The following is an 18059-nucleotide window of genomic DNA, read 5'->3' as shown; positions in this document are numbered from 1 at the left end:
AACAGGCAATTGTCAAAGACCAAATAATGAATTAAAACACATAAGAGAAACATGTTATTTTGGCATAGGGTTACCCACCTCTCCCCAAATTCAGCTGATCTCCAGATGACAGGAGTTGGGTCTCCTACAGAAAATGGTAGTTTCAGAGGACACTCTACAGTAACATATTCCTGCTGAGCTCCCTCCCCTCTCCAAATCCTGCCTTCCACACAAATTTCTCAGTACAGAGTTGGTAATCTTACTGTGACTCCAAACAGCACTTGCCTTTGCAGCAAACTCTCAGCTAAACACATTGCAGCAGAGTACACAGGTTGGTCTAGGTCCACACAGTACACAATCACACATGAGTTGTGGCTTTTCCACAATTCCAGACAGGGTTTCCAGACCAAGCCTGGCAACCAGTAGGAGGCATGTGACTTTGGTGATGTCACTTCCATATTGTACCATAGAGTTTCTGGCAATTCCTAGAGCTACCCATTGTCATTTCTGGATTGTACCCTGAAATAACACTCCTGTGCAGAGGCCAGCAATGTTGTTATTTTCATTTTCTTTCTTGCTACCACTCACAGTGGTGGCAGGCAACAGAGCCAGTTTTACCATAGAGTTTCCAGCAATTCCTAGAGATACCCGTTGCCATTTCCAAGTTTTCCCCAGAAGTGATGTCATCGCATTCACACTGCCACCCTCCAACCATGTCCCCACTCCTCCCACCAGTTGCCAGCCTGAAACAGTACAGGGTCAGGCTAGTAAGCCTGTTGGGGAAACCCACATACCCAGTAGAACATATTGGTTTCCCAAAATGGCATACCTCAGACTGTTTCAGGTTGGGAAAATGGTGTAGGGGAAGATAGCTGAAGCCCCTTCCTCATGTGCGCTATGCTCCTGATTAGGGATGTGCGTTTCGGCATTCTGAATGCCGAAAGAATGCCGAAACCAAAGTGTTTCGGCATTCTTCAAGAATCCCGAAACGTTTCGGGGAATGCCGAAACGTTTCGGGATTGCCGAAAGAAAAACCCGAAACGTTTCGGGATTCTTTCGGCATTCTTTCGGCATTCGAGAATCGCCATTTTGTTTTTGCTAGCCGTTTTCCTTAGCAAGCGGCTAGCAAAATCCTGCTGGAAGCAAAGGCTTCCTGCAGGCTCTTAGAAGAGGGGAGGGGGGGAGAAGGAGTGAATCACTCACTCCTTCTGTCACCCCCCACCCCTCTTGCAAAGGAGGATAGGGAATCCTGCTTTGCCTTGCAAATGCAAGGTGCAAGCATTGCATTGCACTTTGCATTTGCAAAGCAGCAGAGATTCCCGCCAAAACTAACAGGTAGGGGAGGGGGAGCAGGAGGAGGGTGGCTCTTGGAGTGTGGGTGGGGAAAGGCAGGGGAGTGGGGACTTTAGGAGTCACCAATCCCACTGCTGCATTCTCATGCCAGCCAATAGATTTAAATCTTTGGCTGAGGCTGCAGCAGGGGATTTAAATTTGGAGCAAGACTGTCTGGAACACTTCTGTTGCTGCTGCTGCTGAGCTGTGATCGAGAGAGGAGAAGAAGAGAGACTGCACCTGGAGCCTGGAGGACATCTGCCTGGAGGATCAACTGTGCTGGACATCCTGAGAGGACACCTGGTAGGCCTTTTTAAAATTTTTGTAAATTTTTTTGATGCTGGGCAATGTGCTGCTGTGGCCTGCCTCTGCAAAAAGGTGTTGCAGTTTATTCTTGGCATGGCCTGGGGGACAGGTTGGGCAGACAATGTTTGATGGTGGGGGGGGGGTTTCAGCATTGGTTGTTGTGCTTGCCTTCTTTAAGCTTGATCCACTGTTTTAAGATTAAAACCAGAGTGTGCCAGCTTTGGGCCTACACAGGCCAGAAGCCTTTCTTCTGGCTGGCACTCACAGTAGTGCTCCACAATCTGGAATGGTGTGGCTTGCTTTTCTGTGTCTGGTCCCCTGCTTGCAAGGATTCCCAACAGGCTCCGTCCTGATCAACTGTGCCAGCCTGTGGGCCACACACAGGTATGGCCTGGGGGACAGGTTGGGCAGACAATGTTTGATGGTGGGGGGGGGGTTCAGCATTGGTTGTTGTGCTTGCCTTCTTTAAGCTTGATCCACTGTTTTAAGATTAAAACCAGAGTGTGCCAGCTTTGGGCCTACACAGGCCAGAAGCCTTTCTTCTGGCTGGCACTCACAGTAGTGCTCCACAATCTGGAATGGTGTGGCTTGCTTTTCTGTGTCTGGTCCCCTGCTTGCAAGGATTCCCAACAGGCTCCGTCCTGATCAACTGTGCCAGCCTGTGGGCCACACACAGGTATGGCCTGGGGGACAGGTTGGGCAGACAATGTTTGATGGTGGGGGGGGGGGGTTCAGCATTGGTTGTTGTGCTTGCCTTCTTTAAGCTTGATCCACTGTTTTAAGATTAAAACCAGAGTGTGCCAGCTTTGGGCCTACACAGGCCAGAAGCCTTTCTTCTGGCTGGCACTCACAGTAGTGCTCCACAATCTGGAATGGTGTGGCTTGCTTTTCTGTGTCTGGTCCCCTGCTTGCAAGGATTCCCAACAGGCTCCGTCCTGATCAACTGTGCCAGCCTGTGGGCCACACACAGGTATGGCCTGGGGGACAGGTTGGGCAGACAATGTTTGATGGTGGGGGGGGGTTTCAGCATTGGTTGTTGTTGTTGCCTTCTTTAAGCTTGATCCACTGTTTTAAGATTAAAACCAGAGTGTGCCAGCTTTGGGCCTACACAGGCCAGAAGCCTTTCTTCTGGCTGGCACTCACAGTAGTGCTCCACAATCTGGAATGGTGTGGCTTGCTTTTCTGTGTCTGGTCCCCTGCTTGCAAGGATTCCCAACAGGCTCCGTCCTGATCAACTGTGCCAGCCTGTGGGCCACACACAGGTATGGCCTGGGGGACAGGTTGGGCAGACGATGTTTGATGGTGTGGGGGGGGGGTTTCAGCATTGGTTGTTGTGCTTGCCTTCTTTAAGCTTGATCCACTGTTTTAAGATTAAAACCAGAGTGTGCCAGCTTTGGGCCTACACAGGCCAGAAGCCTTTCTTCTGGCTGGCACTCACAGTAGTGCTCCACAATCTGGAATGGTGTGGCTTGCTTTTCTGTGTCTGGTCCCCTGCTTGCAAGGATTCCCAACAGGCTCCGTCCTGATCAACTGTGCCAGCCTGTGGGCCACACACAGGTATGGCCTGGGGGACAGGTTGGGCAGACAATGTTTGATGGTGTGGGGGGGGGGGGGTTTCAGCATTGGTTGTTGTGCTTGCCTTCTTTAAGCTTGATCCACTGTTTTAAGATTAAAACCAGAGTGTGCCAGCTTTGGGCCTACACAGGCCAGAAGCCTTTCTTCTGGCTGGCACTCACAGTAGTGCTCCACAATCTGGAATGGTGTGGCTTGCTTTTCTGTGTCTGGTCCCCTGCTTGCAAGGATTCCCAACAGGCTCCGTCCTGATCAACTGTGCCAGCCTGTGGGCCACACACAGGTATGGCCTGGGGGACAGGTTGGGCAGACAATGTTTGATGGTGGGGGGGGGGGGTTCAGCATTGGTTGTTGTGCTTGCCTTCTTTAAGCTTGATCCACTGTTTTAAGATTAAAACAAGAGTGTGCCAGCTTTGGGCCTACACAGGCCAGAAGCCTTTCTTCTGGCTGGCTCTCACAGTTGTGCTCCACAATCTGGAATGGTGTGGCTTGCTTTTCTGTGTCTGGTCCCCTGCTTGCAAGGATTCCCAACAGGCTCCGTCCTGATCAACTGTGCCAGCCTGTGGGCCACACACAGGTATGCTGCTTTGGCCAAGGTAACCCTTTTTGGTTGCTGGCCTGGCACTCACAGTAGTGCTCCACAATCTGGAATGGTGTGGCTTGCGTTTCTGTGTCTGTTCCCCTGCTTGCAAGGATTCCCAACAGGCTCCGTCCTGATCAACTGTGCCAGCCTTCGGCCCACACACAGGCCTGCTGCTCCGGCTTTGGTAACCCTTCCCGTTTGCTGGCCTGGCACTCACTGTTTTGCTTCACATTCAGGTTGTTTATCGTTGGTGGACCTCTTCTGGACTGGACTGCACTTGGTGGACATCGGCCTGCAGATCTCTGCGTGGAGGATCAACATTGCTGGACATCTGCACTGGTGGACTGGTAGGGTTGTTGTTAAATTTGGTTTTTGAGCTTATGTCTGCTGCTGTGCCTACCTGCGAGCATATGCTTTGGCTCTGTCTTTATGGCTTGGGCCGGGGGGGGGGGGCATTTTCTGGTTGGGCAAGAGGATATTGTTTGGGGGTTAGGGGGGCCAGCATTGATTGCAGTGCCTGCTTTCTTTCATGTTTCATTTTTCAAGTTTGAGTGTGGGGTGGGCATGAACTACTGTTTCACAGGACTAAAAAATGAGTGTGCCAGCTTTTGGCCTGCACAGGCCAGAAGCTCTGCTGGGTGGATGTGTTTTGTTTTGCTGCTGGTTGGCCCTAGCCTTTAAGGGGGGGGGGCTGACTTGGCTTGTGCAACGGGGCCTTGAATTTTGGGGGTTGCGTGTGCGGCGTGTGGTGTTGACTCTGCTAACGTTTCCAATTTTCTTGACAGCATCGTGGAGGAGAGGAGGACCAGCTGCAAGACCGCCTGAACATCGCTGGACTGCAGGACTGGTGTTACTGTGAGCGAGTCCGGGTTCACATTTGGGTGGCCTTGGGGGTGGGTTCTTGCTAGCTTGGGAGGGGGGAGGCTCATCTTCAAAACACCACATCCACACCCCACACCGACATACCACAGATACATCGGTCCCGCTAAATAGTGTCTCTTAGGTAGGTAGGCCAGTTGGTAGGTGATCAGTGGATAATTGCCCTCAACATAATCATTAGGGAAACCGAGCCTAGTTTTTTTTAAAAAACTAAATAGGGACTCAGCAGGGAAAGCATTAGTGAGTGAGTGTTAGGTTTGAATTCTATATATATATATATATACATAAAAATTTGTAATAGCTGTCAATAGGCTTCCCATTAGTGCCCCCATAACTAGGGTTCCACTGCCCATCTCTGGCACCCGTGGTGGTGCCAGGTCGGCCCGGGCATACTAGTGTGAGAGTGTTTAAGGCTTTGTCACCTGTTATTGGGGTTTAGGGCCAGCTCAATTCCAGAGGAATTCAGCTGATTGGCAGGCTCAGGTTCCCTGACATAAATAGGGTTGCTTAAAAAGGCACTTGATTGTTCATCTCCAAGTCACAGAGCCACTAGAAGCACAGATTTAGAGCAGGTTAGTTAGGTCTTGAAAACAAAGTTGACCTTTGTTTTCTAAATCTTTTCTGATTAGTTAGGGTTGAATTTGGGAGGGGAAAGTATGTCGGAGAGGAAAGCAGAGAGGGGCCCCGGGGGAAAGGCTAGGGAGAAATCTAGAGGGGAGGAGGGGAGGGGGAGGGGGACTGCTGCGGCAGCCCCCCCATCTGAGCGGAGGAGGCCCTCCCCTGCGCTGCTGCCGTTCACCAGCCTGGCTTCTGGTGACAGGAAGAGGGTTCGCAAGACTCTCTTTCCTGAGGCAGCTGCTGGAGGGCCACCCCCAACCCGGGTGCGTGAGGCAGGGGCTGGCACTGGGCAGGGGCCTGCTGCTGAGGCTCCTCCTCCTCCAGTGGTTGCGAGCCAGCTGCTGGAGGAGGGGCAGCATGTGGTGTCTCCTGGGATGGGCGCGGAGCACATGACTTTCCCTGCGCTCCCGCTCACCCCAGGAACCCGGAGGATGTTGGAGGAACTGCCCGTGAGACCCCCCCTGGGGCGGTCCACCCCAGTTTCCTCTGAGGCCAGCAGCAGGCCTCTCGCGGCTGTGCAGGAGGAGAGGACGCGGGAGGAAGAGGCAGAGACTGTGGTGGAAGAGCCCACATCTCTGCCCCTTCAGCCTCGTCCATCCCCACCTGCCCGGCCGAGAGTGGGACACGGTGTGTCCGGCCAGAGCACCTCACAGGAGGTGCCGCAGGGTGGTCCTGAACGCGCTTCTCCTGGGAAGCGTGGGATGCCCTTTTCCTCCGAAATCTGGAAGCACTTCCAGGCAGCGGAGGATCCCCGAGCAGCCCTGTGCCTGCATTGTAGGCAGCGCGTCAGCCGTGGCAAAGATGTGTGGCATCTCTCCACATCTGGGATGAGGTACCATATGAAGAGGCACCACCAGGCGGTGCTTCTTCGGGAGGAGGGTTCGAGTGGCGCCGCACGGCCGCCAGCTAGCCAGAAGGAGGCAGGCTCCTCTGGTGCTCTCCCCCCAAGGGTACCTGCAGGAAAGGGACGCCAAGCCTCTCTCCCGGAGAAGCTTGGTATGCAGGGCGCTAGTGTGCCCAGAGAGGGGATCCGGAGGGCGAGCAGGCGCATCACGCGCCACATCGTCAACATGATAGCAGTGGATGGGCAACCGTATTCCGTAGTTGAAGACTTCGGCTTCTCAGGGCTGCTCCAAGATTGCTTTCCCTGGTACGCCGTCCCTGCTCGCACGTCGTTGAGCAGATCGGTGGTGCCCTCGTTTTACAGGGCTGCCAGGGATCATGTGAAGGCACAGCTGTCCCGGGTTGCCGGGAGAACTGTGCACTTCACATCGGACATCTGGACCTGCCCAAGTGTGCAGCAAGCGTACCTCTCGCTTACTGCTCACTGGTGGGAACCCGAGTCGGTTCTGGGTGGGGGCCGGGGGGAGGTGCCTAGCACAGCTAGACAGGGAAGGATGCGAGACCGCCAGGCCGGCTACTGCAAGGCCTTGCTTCACGCCGAGGTGCTTGACGTGTCCCACACGGCGGAGAACATCGCTGCCACCTTAAGGAGACAGTTGGACGAGTGGATAGGCCAGGGACCCGCCACCGTGGGATGCATGGTGACGGACGGTGGCAAGAACATGAGGGCAGCGGCGCATCTAGTGAGCCGAGAGAGCGTCTACTGTGCCGCTCACAAGCTTCACCTAGTGGTGAGAGATGCGCTGGGGTTGGGCTCCTCGAAGGAACCCGTGGATACCCGGACCCGTGAACTCCAGTTACTTGTCCAGAAATGTCGGAGGCTCACGGGTCACTTCTCGCGCAGCGTGAAGGCCACGCACGAACTGCGCCAGACACAGGTCAGGACAGGTGTGCCAGAGCACGCTCTGATCACTGACGTCAGCACTCGCTGGAACTCCACCTGCGCCATGCTTGAGCGCTTGGTGGAGCAGCAGGCCGCACTCCACGCGTGGCTCTCCGAGCAACGCGGTGCGAGTCAGGTGGGTGAGTTCAACCGGGAGGATTGGCTCACCATCACCCAGACAGTGGAGGTCCTGAAGCCCTTCAAGGACTTCACTGTGGCGGTCTCGTCAGACACGGCGACCCTCGGTCTGGTCATTCCCCTGGTGCACACGCTCCAGAGGAATCTGGCCACCCTTGCAGACCGGGTCGCGCCCCGTGCTGACCTTGTTCCAGCGGTGCGCGCATTAGTGAGAAGGCTGCAGCAGGGCATAGCTGCCAGGCTAACTCCTCTCACTAAGGAAGAGTCATACATGTTGGCGACCATGTGTGACCCGCGCATAAAGGGCACTTTCGCCGAGCGGGACGGGAACCTCACCCAAGCCAGAGACGGGCTCTGCTCTTGGGTGAGGCGCAGGCAGGCCAAGAGGGGACGCCTGTCGACAGGGGGGACGCAAGAGGGGCCCTGCCGTGCGGGTCCCTCTGACGCCCCCTCTGCGCAGGCCCCCCCCCGAGGCCACCACCGGAGTGCCGATGGAGATGGAGATGCTCCGGTGGGCCCTCGTCCCCTCTGGGGTCGTGAGGACCGTGAGAGAGGATCCGGCGGAGGCGATGGTCAGGGACTATCTCGCGGAGCCCTGCGAGTCGCTCTCCACCGATCCGCTCAGCTACTGGGCCAGGAAGGAGTCGGTCTGGCCGGACCTCTCCCTCGAGGCGCAGCGGCTGCTCTCATGCCCTCCGACGAGCGTGGAGAGCGAGCGCGTCTTTTCACATGCGGGCGACATTGTCGGCCCACATCGCACTCGCCTTCTCCCATGGAGAGTCGAGCAGTTGACCTTCCTGAAGGTCAACTCTCGCCTCTTCGATTTCTCAGGACTGGACTTCCAGAGTGACTGAGGTGAGCCCAACTTGTGGCCTGCATCCTCTATGAGTCCAATCCTTTGGAATCGCGCTCTCCCCTGTATAAAACCCTGTATATACAGTTAAAACCGGCCAGTAGAGGGAGGGTGGTTAGGAACCAGTGGCAAAGGGAAAACACCCAGCAATTTGAAAGCCCCCCCCCCCCCAGGGTATTCAAAACATCTCCCATCACTGAGACATACCCTGTGGGACCAAATTTATTATGAAAAATAATGCCCCAGAAACATGGATTGCTACTGGAGGGAGAAACAGGTTAGATAGGGATTGCTTAGGTGTTTTTATCAGATGAAATCATTGTAAAAAAAAAACCCAAAAAAATGTTGTGATTATGTTTTTTAAAAGTTGATGTTCTGTTCATGTAAAAAAAAGGAAAAAAAACCAAAAAAAAATGTTGTGATTATGTTTTTTAAAAGTTGATTGAATGTTCATGTTTAAAAAAAAAAAATTTGATGTTAATGTTGGGTTTGCATGGTTGGGGGATGCGGGAAGAGTGGTGGATGGGCACCGGCCAATGATGATCTCTCACAGATGTTCCCAGGTAAATTCTGAGGCTGGTGTGGGGGTGGGGGGAGACCTCTGCAGAACTGCTCCAGAAATACCATTGTCCAGTGCCTTGGAAGTGCCCAGTTCAGCTTTGTGTGTCTGAACTGAAAGCACAGCCACAGGAAATGACATAGGTTCTGCTGGACCCTGTTGCAGTGGTTCCCCCCCATTAAGTCATGTTATGGAGGGAGAGTTGTATTAGGCTGGTAGTTATAATGATCATCTTCTGTTTCCATGCCCTGTTGTGCCCGCTCACTATGTAACCTGTTGTAATGTTCAAAACTTTACTGTTTGTCCATTTCAAAAAAAAAATTGTGTTTAAGATTCTCTGATGTGTAGTTAATTGTGTTGTGTTGTGCTATGAGGGACAATAAGTGTAATATGTTGTGATTTGTTGACCACTTGTAATTTGAAAATGAGAAAATAAAGGTTTTTTAAACTTAATGATTGTGTGTCTGTGTTCCCTTCTTTGATGGGAGGTTGGTTCCCAGCATAGGGAACAATGGGGCAGGCTGGCCAGCCTGTTCCTGGGGTACTCGGTGTGGGGCAGCTGAGGGTGGTTTTGGTTCTGAGAGGGGCTGAGTGGAGGATTTGGGTCTGTGTGTGGCAGCTGGGGTGGGGGAACTGGGTTTGTGTGGGGCTGTAAGGAGTGGACTATGGGGGATGAGAGCACTGGTCGTCCCTTTTGCCCAAGTAGGCCCCTGCTACTGTCCTGGTGTGGGCTTCCATGCCTCTATCAGTTGCTGGCCCTCCTTTGCCATCTTTTTCAGAAATTTTCCTAGGGCTGCCAAACTCCTGGTTGGGCTTGAGTTCAGGTTAGAGAGAGTAGTTCCCTACAGATAAACTGGCTGCTTCCAAGGGCAATCTCTTTAGAGGGCAAATGCGGACCATGGATTCTGGGGGAGATCCCTACTCAGATTTTCCTTTCCACAAGTCCCACCCCCAAATTGCCAGTAACTTCCAAGGCCAGAGTTTGCCACCCCAGAGAGATCCCGTTCCCACCCTCTTAGCCTTGGCATGAAAGTTGTAGCCCCCACGGAACGCTTCCAGGTTCCTGATTCCAAGCCCAATGACACCAATGTAAGACAATCCAGACCTCCATCAAAAATGGATTTTAAGTAGCAGTGGGATTGGGCTGCATTTCAGTCATTCACATATCTGGTTGTGTTCCCAAACATTTAGCTTATGGTTTTTTAAATCAGCGTATGGCACTTAAGGACACTTTTTAATGGTTCTAAAAACATATTTTTATTATGAAGTATTTAATGTGGCATTGATCAAGGGCAGGCCTTTTGGCCAAATGAGCAGTATCAGTACAGTAAAATTTAGACAAAGCTCATAGGAGGAAAAAGCATTCACACTGTGAAGTGGGAAGAAAGTTTCAATTTACATGTACCATGGACTCCGAAAAAGACATGTAAGTGGCATCCAGACCAAATCAGGCCTGCTTTCTCCCTTGAAGATATCAATTGATGATAGTGCTTATGTCACATCATGAGAAGACAAGGTTCACTAGAAAAGACAATAATGCTAAGAAAAATTGAAGGCAGTAGGGAAAAGAAGAATACCCTAGATGTGGTAGATTGACTTCGGTTTGCAATACATGGACAAGGTTTTTGGGATACTGTGGAGCTCAATATAATTCTAAAGTACACCACAAGTGATTTGAATGCATAAAACATACAGACACATACAAATAAAATGTATATACCCCCTCCCCACCAAATTAAAGGTTTATCTTATGCCCCGGTTTTCTCCCCCATGGGAACCTAGAGTGGTTTACACATTGCTGTTCTCCCTTGATTTGTTTCACCCTCATCACAACCAGGCTAACAATAGACAGCTGCTCCATGCCTCACATTGGAGTGACTCCACCGATGGCCTTCTTAGTTGTATGAGGGGGTGGAGGGGGGGGAGGAAGGAAACAACGCACTCCTGCCCACTCTATCTGGGGCCTAGGTGACCAAATTGCTTGGCCTTGGCAAGGAGCCAGTGGTGGGGCGGCACTGGTTCTGGGGCCCCGTCAAGAACATTTGTCCAGGGCCCCAAAATCACCTAGACTGCCTCTGGAAAACACAACACAATTGTTTACTTAGGCTGAGCCAAGAACATCCATCAAGCCTACAAGGCACAGAATCAGAGTCTGCCAGATTCTAGACCAACTCTCTAGCCATTGCACTACAGTGGATATCTAAAAATTGTTCATACCCCCACCAGCAACTTGAACATTTTTCTCCAAAAGGCACACAACTTGGCTGGGTCTCAAAAAGGACTATGATGCATGGGCCTGTCAATGCATACTGGTACTAAGGCTCTGGCCGGGGGGAGGGGGGCATTGTGCCAATGCCACCCTGGCTTTGGAAGGGGACAGTAAAATAGAAGAAATAATCTAGTTTCAGTGCCTCCCCCCCTTCTCTCTCTCTCTCTCTCTCTCTATAATGTGAGTGAAAACATTACTATACCATCACTGAAGCCTACAGGATACTTAGGGTCTGTTCACACACGCATGATCATTTAATGGCAATGCTCTGGCATGATGATGTCTGTTCTAGGAAGTGATGTGATCATCACACAAGGCTGGGGAGCACGCACAATTCACAGCAGGCAGATTTGGGCCACAAGGGATCCTGCTTTGGCCTGTAGGGCCCAAATCAGCCCACTGCAAAGCACAGGCATACTCTCAGGGCAGCCAGATGACATCAGTGACATCACGGCAGCAGCCCCTGGAGCGTACCTTGAAGGCTCATTCACTGACTTTCCCCCTTCGGGGTGATAGGTGAGAGTGGGGGATCCCCCACCAAGGGGAAACGGATCCCTAATTGTGTCTGAGGTTGTGGAAATCAAATGGGTCATATTGCTTCTGTCTTTGAGGGACTTACATGCACATTATATTTAACTCCAGATTTCTTGATTGTCAAGGAATGCATGTGGTGGGGGGTGGGGGGAAGGGTGGGAGAAGGGCCCCTGAGGGTGAGGGTGGCATTTGGCATGCAAAATGCCACCCCTGGCAAGACAAGCCTCTCCCAGCTGTCAGTGGTAGAGATGAGAGCAGAGCACCCACTTGGGGAGGCCATGAAATGGCCCCCCCAAGTGGGAGCAGGCTGAGCCTTGGTGGGGGGATGGGAGGAAGGGTGGGAGAAGGGCCCCAGAGGGTTGGGGGGGGATTTTGTTGCAGTGGTTCCCCCCCATTAAGTCATGTTATGGAGGGAGAGTTGTATTAGGCTGGTAGTTATTATGATCATCTTCTGTTTCCATGCCCTGTTGTGCCCGCTCACTATGTAACCTGTTGTAATGTTCAAAACTTTACTGTTTGTCCATTTCAAAAAAAAAATTGTGTTTAAGATTCTCTGATGTGTAGTTAATTGTGTTGTGTTGTGCTATGAGGGACAATAAGTGTAATATGTTGTGATTTGTTGACCACTTGTAATTTGAAAATGAGAAAATAAAGGTTTTTTAAACTTAATGATTGTGTGTCTGTGTTCCCTTCTTTGATGGGAGGTTGGTTCCCAGCATAGGGAACAATGGGGCAGGCTGGCCAGCCTTCTCTGCGGGTGGTGGGGGGGTCAGGGGGGTGGTTGTCTGTGTGCCAGGGCAGGTGCTCTTTCCCAGGGACGATTTGGCACTGCCACCATTGTGGCACCCCTTGTCTGTGCAGAACTGCCCTGGGAAAGAGAGTTTAGGGGTTCCCAAAAGGGGAGGGCAGGCCAGCCTGTTCCTGGGGTTATGGTGGGTGTGGGGCAGGTGGGGGTTGATTTGGGTCTGTGAGGGGCTACTGGGGGGATTTGGGTCTGTGTGTGGCAGCTGGGGGGGAATTGGGTTTGTGTGGGGCTGTGAGGGGTGGACTTTAGGGGCTGAGAGCACCTACTTGGGGAGGCCATGAAATGCCCCCCCAAGTGGGAGCAGGCTGAGCCTTGGTGGGGGGTGGGAGGAGGGGTGGGAGAAGGGCCCCAGAGGGTTGGGGGGCATTTTGCATGCAAAATGCCACCCCTGGCAACACAAGCCTCCCCCAGCTGTCAGTGGTAGAGATTAGAGCACCTACTTGGGGAGGCCATGAAATGGCCCCCCCAAGTGGGAGCAGGCTGAGCCTTGGTGGGGGGTGGGAGGAGGGGTGGGAGAAGGGCCCCTGAGGGCTGGGGGGCATTTTGCATGCAAAATGCCACCCCTGGCAAAGGAAGGAAATAATGAAGAAAGATCAGCAGCAGCATGCTAACAATATGCTGCTCCTTTGCTTTCTTATGGGGAGGATGGGGGGACCTGCTTTGGGGGGCCATAACATGGCCCCCCAAAGTCCAATCTGTCTGAAACTTGGGTAGTTGTTAGAGAAGGGTTAGAGGAAGGTCCCCACCAATTTTGGGCTTATTTGGTGGGAAAATGCCTCCTCCAGGCGTCCTGAAAGACGGAGGCATTTTCCCAACAAAAAAAACCGAAAGAATCCCGAAAGAATCCCGAAAGAATGCCGAATCCCGAATCCCGAAAGAGATTCTTGTTTCGGCTTTCGGCTAATGCCGGTAGAGAATCTTGTTTCGGGTAATCCCGAAACAAGAAAGCCGAAAGTTTTTTCCTTGCACACCCCTACTCCTGATCCTAGTCAGGCACCACATTCTCAGGAATTGAGGAGAACCCAAAATTCATGTATGATTGTAAAACTGTATTCTCCCTAATGTGTGAAGGAGAGATCACCCTTCTCCTCTTACAATGCATTTCCTGCCCACCATGAACTTCCCTCCATTTCATGATGACTAGTAGAGTCACAAGGCAAAATGGTATGCAGTAACTCTTCTTTAGTGTGGAAGGAATTGTGAGGGGTGAGGGTGGGGGAGGTGGAGATTATCCACTGCAGCAACTCCCTTCTTTCTAGGTCAGTCATTTGGACAGTTAATCTCCTTCCTATGTATCTATCACAGCTGAGCATATTCTCCGTTTTGACACCCTATTCTTAATGGCCTCCGATGAAACACCATAAACATTATGAATCAGAAAAGGCTCATTATGTGAGCAAAGTGTTAACTGCTTGCTGCCACATATCAAGGCAAATCTCTTACATTTTAAAATCCATGTGTTCCTTTCTTCATTTTTAAATATTAGCTCCCTTTTCAACCCAAATGAAGCTCTCAAGACTGCTGCAATAATAAAACAGTAAAGCCACACAAAGCAAGATTTTAAAACAAGACAGAAAAGACACTGTTAACAAAAAGAATTTTCAGAAACTTTAACTAGGTTTTAATGTTAAAACATTGATAGCTTGGCAAAACTATTCCATACATAAGGTACCAGCAATGAAGAAGATCTTCTGACCCATCTACTTTACTTCAGATGCTTGTGGGAGTTGGAGGAGGACTTCATTTGTGGACCTGAGGCACTGAAGGGTTGCCACAGTTTCCCTCCAAATATTGACTCTCTTGGTGTTCTGGAGACTTCTCAGTGTCAGAGTTTGGATTATCAGGGAACCGAGGGCCATATTACCTGTGATGCTAGTGTTTAGAGTAGTAACCCTAACAAGTATTTTGGTCCTGAACTCCAGACAGGTATTTTGACCTGTACAGGGAATGATTCATAATGTCCATCTATTTAGTACATTTTAATCCCACTCTTTTTCAGGGCAGCATACATGTTTCTCCCTGTTTTGTCATCACAACAGCCCTGTGAGACAGGTGAAGCTGAGAGAGAGAGTAATAGCCCAAGGTCACTTAGAAAGCTTCATGGCAGAGTAGAGACTTGAAGTCAGGTCTCTTAGATGCACAATTCACTGTGCGGGATAATAATAATAATATTTCAGTTTATATACCGCCCTTCAGGATGACTTAACACCCACTCAGAGCAGTTTACAAAGTATATCATTATTATCCCCACAACAAAACACCCTGTGAGGTGGGTGAAGTTGAGAGAGCTCCAAAGAGCTGTGGCTGACCCAAGGTCACCCAGCTAGTTTAAAGTGGAGGAGTGAGGAATCAAACCCGGTTCTCCAGATTAGAGCCCCGTACTCTTAACCACTACACCGAACTGGATGTCACAACAAGCTGAATCCAGATTCGGTTTCGTTTTCGCGGCCATGTCGGACGCTCCTCTCGGCAGGTCTGGGAAGAAGCGGCCGAGCCGCATGGCCGGGCGGCTGATCTGCAAAGGTTAGCTCCCAGACTCTCAGGGAGGAAGTCTCAGTCCGGGGCGTGGCGGGAAGAGCCCTCTGACAGATCGAGGCAGGGGGTAAATTGCCCGTTTGTCCCTATGGAGGCCGGCAGACGAGCGCGGCACCTAGTGTGCTGCCGGGCCATGGAAAACGGCAAGGAACAGGATTAGGCGAAAGCCTGCAAGTAAGCGAATCCCTTCTGTTACTACAAGCGCATGTGAGGAGTGGTGGGGTCTGATGGTTAGAAGACTCGGATTTTTCCCCCCTCGCAGAGTCTCGGAAGATTGGCGGTTCCCCCCCCCCTAAAATGGCAGTGAAAAAGCAGAGTCCTGCTCTTGGCAAGTCAGTTACGGCGGCCTTGCAGAGGGGCGAGACGCTCGAGGAACTGGTGAAAAGATCGGTCATTGAAGCCATAAAACCCTTTGTTGACAAGCTGAATGAAACAGATCAAAGGGTGGGCTTAATTGAGAGCGACGTGAAAGCCATTAAAGAAGCAGCGGGGGGGCAGAGAAGTCTGCCCGGGAAAGTGCGTCACTTATGAGAGCAACGAACAGGGAGCTAAAGTTGGTGGAAAACCAGCTGATCGGACTGCAAGTGGAGCGAACACAGACCATTTTGCATCTCCAGAATGTTAAAGAGGAGGAAAACGAGGATTTGTGGGATCTCGCCTCGGAACTTTTAGCGACACCCGCGAGGGCAACTAAAGAAGAAGTGAAAAGCGCCATTTTGGGAGTCCGTCGGGCATCTTCAAAATATGCAATGAAGCGACAGCTGCCTCGTGAGATTGTTATTGAGTTTTCATCTAGGAGGGTCCGGGACAGTATCCTATATAATTCATACAATGCGGAGTTGGACTTTCTGGGAAATAAAGTCAAGATATTGAAGGACGTTCCATTTTTAGTTCAGAAGAGAAGATTTAAGTACAAGAAGTTGGCAGCTCTTTTGAGGGAACGTGACATAAAGTACAAATGGCTACTCCCGGAAGGAATCGGGTTTAGTTATAAAGATCAAGCTTACAAGATTAATTCGGAAGATCAGCTAAGGGATTTTGTGGATAAAAATCCAGAATTTGGGCCAGACACCAAGCAAAAAGAAGAAGATCCGAAGCCTGAAGGGAGCGGGGAGGCAACGAGCGCTGCGGCTGTAGCTGCTTAGAGAGAACTGCGTCCGAGGCCCAGGGGAGGGAAAAAGATTTAATTTGAATTGTAATTTGTATTTTGTATGATCAGCCACTCCATCACTACTTTATTAAGCTATTTCTTTATTATGGCAGTATGAAGGGAAAGCATTGAAGTGTAGTGTTTAGTGTTTGTAGGGTACCTTCCCCTTTTTTCCACCCCCCTTTCCCTTCTCTTTTTTCTCCCTTCTTTCCCTTCCCTTGTGCTATTGTAGTCTTTTGTAGTTACTGTTATTGCAGTTTTGTATGTTAGATATTGAAAAATAAAAAAACTTTCAAAAAAACAACAACAAGCTGAATCCACATGTTACAGTGAATGCACATACATGGTGCCTGTACATGATCCGTTTATAAGAAATGTACACTCACCTTACAAATGAAACTGAGGACAAGTACCTGGATATTTCTATGATTTCAATCACTTGTTCAGCTATGGATGTGTAACAAGAATTATTCAAAATACACGTAAAGAAAAATCAAGTATATATTGTACATGGATAATATGTGCGGTCACTGTAAATTGTAAACAGGACTCAACTGGATTGTGCGTGTGGGGGGGTGTTAATTCTTTTCTTTATGCTATTACCCCAATAAAAAATGGATCCGTCATGTTAGTTGGGAAGAAATCTCAATATTGGTACTCGGCCTGGGGGTTGGAGAAACAGCATGGGAGGGGGAATAACTGCCCCCTTCCACAAATACAATAGTCCCGCTCAGCTGCTTTTAGGGACAAAAACACACCTAGAACTCCAGTCACAGAATTCCAGCATGACAAAGAGTTTGATCTACAGCCGCATTTGTAGCAAGTTGTAACAGCCTTAGTAATTTTGCTGGGGAAATGACTGGTTTCTTGCTCTCTCATGCCAGAGCCATTATTTGGCTATTCAGTTGTTACCCTATTAAACTGTGCCTCATTTGGCTGTTCATCCTTGATGACCTGATGGAGTGAGGATCTTTGTGGCACTGGCCAAGTATTCATCATCTTGTATTGTTTCAAGGACCTGGCTCTAGTCCCAGTGCAAAGGTTGGCTGAAGAACATATGAAATCCGCACACACACCCCAATCAGATCATAGTCCCAGCTAATTTGATAGTCTTTTTCCAACAGGGCCAAGTTCACAAGGTTTATGGAACAGAATGCTGATTTGTTTGAAAAAAGAAAAAGCACACAGTACATTCCTTTTGTGTATCTTTGCCAGAAATCTTTGCTAAGGGGTTTTGACAGGTGATGGCAACTCGCACTTATGCACCCCACCTTTGAAGGTGAGGGCTGGAGGGAGACAGTTTAACAATTGAAATGTAGCTAAAGAAAGAGATGAGTGCCTAAGTTATGCAGCTGGCTAGCAAGAAACTGCCTTATTTGGCTATTTGGGGACTTACTTGATGCTCCACTTGCAAAAATGTAAAGGAGTCGGATATATAAAAAAATTAAAACCTCTGAATTTTCTAACATTTTTTTCTGAAAAGAAACCTGACTTTGTTTGGTGAAGTAAAGAGTACAATACAATGGAGACAGCACAGCCCTGCTTACAATCATAGTGCAATGTACTAAAAATCTGTATACCCCAGGTAACATCATATCGTGTATGAGCCCCTCCCATACCATCCCAGGTCTTCAGCGTTCTCCCTGACTGGTTTGTACACCTTGTCATAGCTACAAATATGATTCATGAGAGATGTATATTCTAGCAGCATCTTGAAATGTTACTGCTAATGAAAGCATTTATTGTATTGTCTGTTTCTTTGGGTGTGTGTGTGGTGGGGGGAGCTAGAGGAATAAGGAATGCTTATGTTTTTAAAAGTCCCCTGAGAACAAGGCTGCCTGTTATTTTTATTTCAATGCATTGCCCCTTCTTCCAGATCTTCACATCCTGTAAAGCATAATGCTAGGTAAATTTTCCTAGGTGTTAGCCCCACCGAATAACATCAAGATTTCTTCTAAGTAGACCTGCTTAGGCTAACTCCCTACGTGTCTTGATTTTGAAATTTTGTTTTCATATAGAAGAGAACAAAGCACACAGCAGAGCCAACAAGCACAGATTTATTTATTTTATTTATGTCATTTATAGTCCGCCTTTCTCACTGAAACTCAAGGCGGATTACACAATATGAGATTAGTACAATCAGTATCAAGTACATTTCAAT

Source organism: Eublepharis macularius, chromosome 4 (assembly GCF_028583425.1).
Source record: "Eublepharis macularius isolate TG4126 chromosome 4, MPM_Emac_v1.0, whole genome shotgun sequence".
Taxonomy (NCBI): Eukaryota; Metazoa; Chordata; class Lepidosauria; order Squamata; family Eublepharidae; genus Eublepharis; species Eublepharis macularius.
Note: the sequence above shows the minus strand (reverse complement) of the source record.